Source organism: Eublepharis macularius, chromosome 5 (genome assembly GCF_028583425.1).
Source record: "Eublepharis macularius isolate TG4126 chromosome 5, MPM_Emac_v1.0, whole genome shotgun sequence".
Lineage (NCBI taxonomy): Eukaryota > Metazoa > Chordata > Lepidosauria > Squamata > Eublepharidae > Eublepharis > Eublepharis macularius.
The window spans coordinates 172548930-172555638 of record NC_072794.1 but is presented as its reverse complement, the minus strand read 5'-3'; positions in this window follow the sequence as shown (position 1 = coordinate 172555638).

Below are 6709 nucleotides of genomic sequence, written 5' to 3'. Positions count from 1 at the left end.
TGGATCAGCAGAGGGCTAATCAAGGAGTCCCGTACGTGAACATAAAAGTCACAATAAAATAAAACGTGAAGTATGGATTTGGGTTGCATCCTTCCACAAGGACATAATCTATTGGGGTAGGGTGTGTTTGTAAATTTCCCAAACAGAATTTCAGAGGGTAAAACATTAAAACGTGCGAGCATAAAAGCTCGGCGTAGGCGAGGGAAAGACAGCGATGAGAAATAAGCAGCAGGGCTTTTATACTTAGGGCTGATTCCAAACTCCAGTGGGGAACAGGGCCGTTTCCAGATGGCTTACCTGCCTCCGGAACGTCGCGCCATGTTGCGGGGAAAACGCGAAATATCGCGTTTTCTCGCACAAGTTTTGCGCGACATCGCGCGACGTCGCGCAAAACTCGCACAAGAAAACGCGATATTTCGCGTTTTCCCCGCAACATGGCACGACATTCCAGAGGCAGGTAAGCCATCTGGAAATGGCCCTGGTCTTCTGTGCCAGAGAGCAGAGGGTTTGCCTATCGATATCTAGCAGTCTTTGTTTTAGGAATCTGAAAGCTTGGTTCTCTGTTAACATTAGAAGGGAGTCAAAGGAGATCCCTATAAACTGTAGTTTCCTCTGAACCAGGGAGGCCTATTTGGATGTAAAGGCATCCGTAAGCATCAAATAAATGTAACTTGCAGGTTCGGCCCTAAAACGGAGGCGGAGCCAGAATTTAAACGTTGAGGTAGCACTGGCCGTATCTCATAGCTGAGACAGGTAGAAGCAGCCAACGTGAGAAGGTGTTTGACATTTACATTTTACTGTGTTTTGTAACGATTTACTTCATCCATCCATTTAACAGTTCAAGAGATATTGGAGAGACACCAATATCTAATTTCCTGGTCAAACTTCACCATGAAAATTGAACTCGCACACTGTAAAACATCTTTCCGGTTGCCCAGATTTTCATTTTAGCTCTTTCAAAGAAAGTCAAATTGAGGCCTAGTAAAAATTCATATAGCCCAGCAAAGAGGATCATGATGATGATGTTACTGGCCAGGTGCTCTAGAGAAGGTTACATAGATTGCCAGCCCTGATAATTAGAAGTTCTAGACTCTTCCTCTCGTGCTGAAACGCCATTAATCTTCACCGTTCACTTATTCTTTGGCTCTATACACTCCCGTGGTAGTACAATGATGTCACTCCTGGAAGCACTCCTCCTTACCCCTGCATGATGATGTCACTTCCCAGAAGTGACAGGAAGTGATGTCATCACTCCACTTCAGGAGCGAGGGCAAGGTCCACCCTCCCACAGGGAAGGTACGGGGACCTGGCAACCCTTCTCCCTGCCATCTGTTACCCAGCTGAGATTTCTGCACAGGCAACAGATAAAGTCCAGAACTGGCTGGGGCTGACCGTTTTCAAGTGGGGCCTGGAGTTCTCCTGAAATGTCAACTGATCTCCAGATGACAGAGATTAGTTCCCTAGAGAAAATGGAGGCTGTGGAGGGTAATTCCTATAGACTCACACCATTGCCAAGCTCCATCCCTTCCCCAAACATCACCCTCTCCAGGCACTGCCCCCAAACCTTCAGGAATTTTCCAAGCTGGATTTGGCAACCCTAACAGGGATTGGGAGCAGAAAGGAGGAGTAGGATGGTGTGGTGATTGAGTTCAAGCTGGAGGAGGGAACTAGGAAGGGGCTCATGCATGGGATGGAGGAGGACAAGGGAGAGCGGGGCAGGAAGGAAGGCTGTGAGCCATCCTTGGTTTCCTGTTATGGTCTGGTGGTGTCAGGCTATGGATGACAGGATATGATAGACAGGTCCCTATACCATTGCAACAAGAAGTCCAAGCTCTTGGTTAAATGGTTTTATTCAGAAATCCAATCATTTCCATATATATATATGTCCATAGAATTACTCAGAGGCAAAAAAGCATCTAAGCAGTACACGCTTCCTTGATAGGAATAGGAACTTGATGAAAGCACAGCTCTAAATACCCACTCATTTCCCCCCTCCCAACTAGATCACAGGTTTGCACGGGAAAGGGTCTGGGAATGCATGAAAGTAAACTGTAACATTTCAGACAGTACAAGGTCACTTCTGTGAGCTTCAAAGAAAGGAGATAACACAGCTGTGTTCTCAGGCTGTTAGAGAAATGAAAGTGTTGGTTAGAGCATTTGCAAAATGAAATCAAGGTACAGCATTAGCAATGGTTCAACACATAGAACAATGGCATGGATGTAGGGGTACAGACATGACAGGTGGCTTAATAACTGGGTATCGTAGATGATAGTTCGGGCCACTGAAAAATCTTTCCTGGATAAAATAAGCAACCAAGATATAGTAAATCAGGTAGCATTTTCTTCCAGCACTGAGTCATCCTTATTAGGGTGGGTAGTTGGGGTAATATACTTTGGGTTGGAAAATGTCACTATACAATTTCAACAAGGAACAAACGGATTAGTGAAGTCGGTGAGCATGGTTCAATAAGTGTTCATACAGCGTATAGACTCACTGAGTTCTTTAACAAACAGAGAACTGTTTTTCTCCGCAATCCAGAAAATATTTTTAGGGGGAGGTTTTCTTGTTAAATAGTAACACGTTGGGTTGGATCCAGCCACCTTGCTTATTCAGTCTCACCCAATTCCCACCCTTGCTGCAGCCTGCATTCTCCATCGCTTTAATCCACGCAGGTCCCAGCGTAATCTCTTTTGTGGTCAAAGGATCCTCCTTATTTTTTCACCGAGGAAAACATGGCGGCATCCAACTGATTGAAAGCATTTTAAGTAATCGAAAACCTCACTGCATTGTGCTGTAATTAATTCCCTTCTAATGAAAACCTAGGTCTGCAGATTCAAAGATATGAGTTATTATTAAGTTTGGCCTTGGAGGGGGAGAGTAGTTAAGTAAAACTGGGGGGACTCCTTGAATGTCATGGGAGGATCTGTACCTAGTGCCTTTTTAAAATTGACTACCAACTAGGACTGTTTAAACTCACATTCTTGAAACTGACCTTTTGAGTTCCAAGACCCTCTAGCCTTACATGGACCAAATCTTCTATGAATCGTCCATTCCCACCATATTGACGCCCTCTTACTTTCTCGCTTACATTTCTTCTTACAGGAAAATCCGCAATATTGTCAAGAGCCAGTTTGGTGTAGTGGTTGAGAGCGTGGAACTCTAATCTGGAGAGCCAGGTTTGATTCCCCGCTCCTCCACTTGAAGCCAGCTGGGTAACTTTGGGCTAGTCACAGCTCTTTGGAGCTCTCTCAGCCCCACTCACCTCACAGGGGCTGTTTTCACACGGCCAGGCACCCGTAAGATCGCATGAAACTCATGCCATAAAAGCGTCTTCCTAGTGCAATTTCTCAGCACGATCCTGTTTAATGGCCCTTTTTCTGACGTCATCGGGCCATTAAAGGGGATCGTGCCGCAAGATTGTGCTAGGAGGACGCTTCATGCTGTGAGTTTGTGTGATCTCCCGGGGTGCGTGTGAAAACAGCCAGGGTGTTTGTTGTGGGGATAATAGTAACATACTTTGTAAATTGCTCTGAGTGGGCATTGTCCTGAAGGGCGGTATATAAATCGAATGTTGTTGTTGTTGTTGTTATCATTATTAAGACATCCTGAGTGGAACTGCTTTAAGTCCACATGCAGCTGCCACATGCAAACTTTCAAGGGGGCCCAGAAGTACCAAGAACATTTAGCTTTGGGGTGGTTTCTTAATACTGTAACAATTTCTGAAACCGCGGGACAGAAATGCAGACGTCTTTTTTCAGATTTACCAAATTTCAGGGACCAGGAAGTGCCTTAACCAATTTCAGTCAGTCAGTCCTCTTGGTCATACCAGCTTATTAAGATATATAACAGTTCAACCAGTTCCTTTAAAAAAACAATCATCTGTCTGTATTATGAGGATTATGAGATTCCAAATGATCCCATTAGCATCTTTATTTATCTATTTATTTAAAATGTGTCTTTCCCAAAGGCATGCCAGCCCCCCTCCCCCAGATAGATGTTTGCCTGCTGCTGTTCTTGCCAACCTATCATCATTCGTGGTGGCAGCAGGAGAAAAGGGGGCAGGGAATGGATTCCAGGCCTTGGTGACACTCTAGGAACACTCCCCCAAATCTCTTTTGTTTTTACTATAGAAATTGGAGTGTTTTGTAGACAGTCACCCAGAAGTGACCTCATTTGTGAGATGGGATGCAGCACCTCTCCAAAAATCTCCTGGGGGCTGTAAGCATATAGGCCTGGCAGTCCTTCTACCCAGCCTTATCTCCGCAGGCTCAGTATAGCTACCAATGCAGCAATCAACTGGGTTGAGGGGACGTGAATTATAACAGCCTAAATAAGCAAGATTAAAACAGCTTAAAACACACATACGACAAATTTCAAAGCACTCCAGATTTAAAACACATTTAAAGAGGAGAGAGATTGATGTCCGTGTTAATTTATCATTACATGCATCCTTGCAGAAAATATTTCTGGCAGTACTTTATCCAAAAATGATCATAAGAAAATCATGTCTATCAGCTTGTGGTATACAAGATTTTGTGTGTCTGTGCATGTGTGTTTGCACACACATGCGTTGCAGGCCAGTTCTGGGATTTGGTAAATTGGTTTAAGCCCCATGACTACATTTTGCTCTGGAGTTTTTTGAGACAAATGCATTTTTTTAAAAAAAAAACCTGCTGCATGCTTATTATTTTGTTGTTGTTTTTGAGGTAGATCTTCCTGAATAGCTGGCAAGGGAGCACATTTAACTAGTCTTACTAGGTTGCCCCCCCCACTGCTTTCTCTCACTCTCTCAGTAGTAGAAAGGGTTGGGGGATTGTGTGGCAATGTCACTTCTGGTCACTACATCTACAACACTTTAGGAATTTCCCCAATCTTGATGATCTTTACCATCGAGATCTGATGAATTTCTAGAATGTCATGGGGCAGGGTGACATCACTTCTGGGTAAGCACCCGCAAGTGGCAGGCCCTCAGTTGTGCTCCCACTCCTATGCCCCTCCCTGAAAAATTGCCCGAGGTTGCCATAGGGGTATTCAAAATTGAAAACGGTACTAAAATCCAGGAAAAACAGGGGATCAGAAATGGCTAGAGCAGAGTAGAAGATCCTCCATCATGGCCCATTTCACCTTCTTAAAAAGGACCTCAGATTGCAGCATCAGTGAAGATTTGAAGAACTTCTGCTAATCCAAGTAGACAGTCCCACTGGGCTCCTCTAAATGAACCAATTACCTATCTTTGTGAAAAACTTGTCTGAATCCCTGTGGGCAAATATTTGCCAGCAGTGATGGTGGAGGGGAGAAATGATGGGCAGAAAGAGGGTGGACTCCTTCCACCCCCTGCCACTTCTATGCTCTATAATCTGGTTTAAGTGAGGCCTTGGCAAAGCAAAGACATTTCCCGTGCATCTTCTCAGGGTCTCAATGCCTTTTGGAGGTTGTGCTGCCAACCCCTGCCAAGTGGTGACCCAACCTTAGTTTCCACACCGGCACAATACTGGCAAGGGTTACGGATCTGTGGTATGCATACGGAGCATGCAATAAATGCCAGCAGACCTTCCCCAGTTGTTGCTGCACAAGCCAACTGTGAGGCAGGTGCATGAGATAGAGAGTCCGGCTGGGAACAGTTAAGGGGGCAGGAGCCTTTGGGAGGCAGAGACTGAGGGGAAGATGTTGGGTGATGCTGTGATGCCATCTGGAAGGAGGCTTCCCAGGTTCCTGCTGAGGGCAGAGAATGCCCTGCCCTCCTTCCTGCCACCTCTCAGATGAGGGGGGGGGGAGACAGAAATGAGGGGGTGATGCCAACCACCCAATATGCTGTTGTCACTGCCTGCATGACTGACGTCAGTGCATTTCTGGGGACGTCATTACATCACTGCGTAGGGTGTGGATTAAATGGACTAGAATATTTTCAAGTGCCTTGATTGTGTCTTTACTGTGTAAGACAGAGAGTAACCACCTAAGACCTTAATCAGGCATGATGCCAGCTGCGATGAATGTATCTGAGCACCCGTTATCTGTAGCTCAGCACCTGTTATTTGTAGTTTAATAGAAGTTTAATAGAAGACTGTCCACATATACATACAGGGCTAGTGCTCCAAGTGGTGACAGGAGAAAAATTTAAAAAATGGTCAGTGGGGCTGATATCACTTCCAGGACAAATACAGAAGTGATGTCACACCTCTCTAGGAATCACTGGAAACTCTACGGTAAACCCACAGTATTTCCAGCAATCCCAATAGAGGCAAGTCACCTCTTCTGGGCTTTCCTGGAAGTGACGTCATGCCATCACTAACAGCCTCCCCCCATGTCCCTGCCCCCCCATCTCCTGCTGGTTCCCAGGGTGGGACGGGAAACCCTACAACTTCTGTCCCCAAGTACAGTGGTCTCTGTGAATAGTAGCACAAATGCTTTCTTTCTCCCTGAACCAAAAAAATCCCCAGTTTTGTTTGCTGACACACCAACTGATGGTCATTGCATTTCATTTATCACTCTCGGGTTGCAAATCGCAGAAAGCCTCCTTCTTGGCAAGACGTTTCTCCTCTGACTTAAGACTTTATTCATACTTTGGAGAGGGAGGCTGGTCCCCAGAGGATTAGCTTGGCCTGGGTGGCTCTCAGGCTTGGAAGGACAGCAGATCTCCCCGGCAAACGCCGCAGGCCCCAAGGTTCCACTTGGGTGACAAGGCGCTCCTTCAAATGCCCGTTGTCCCCC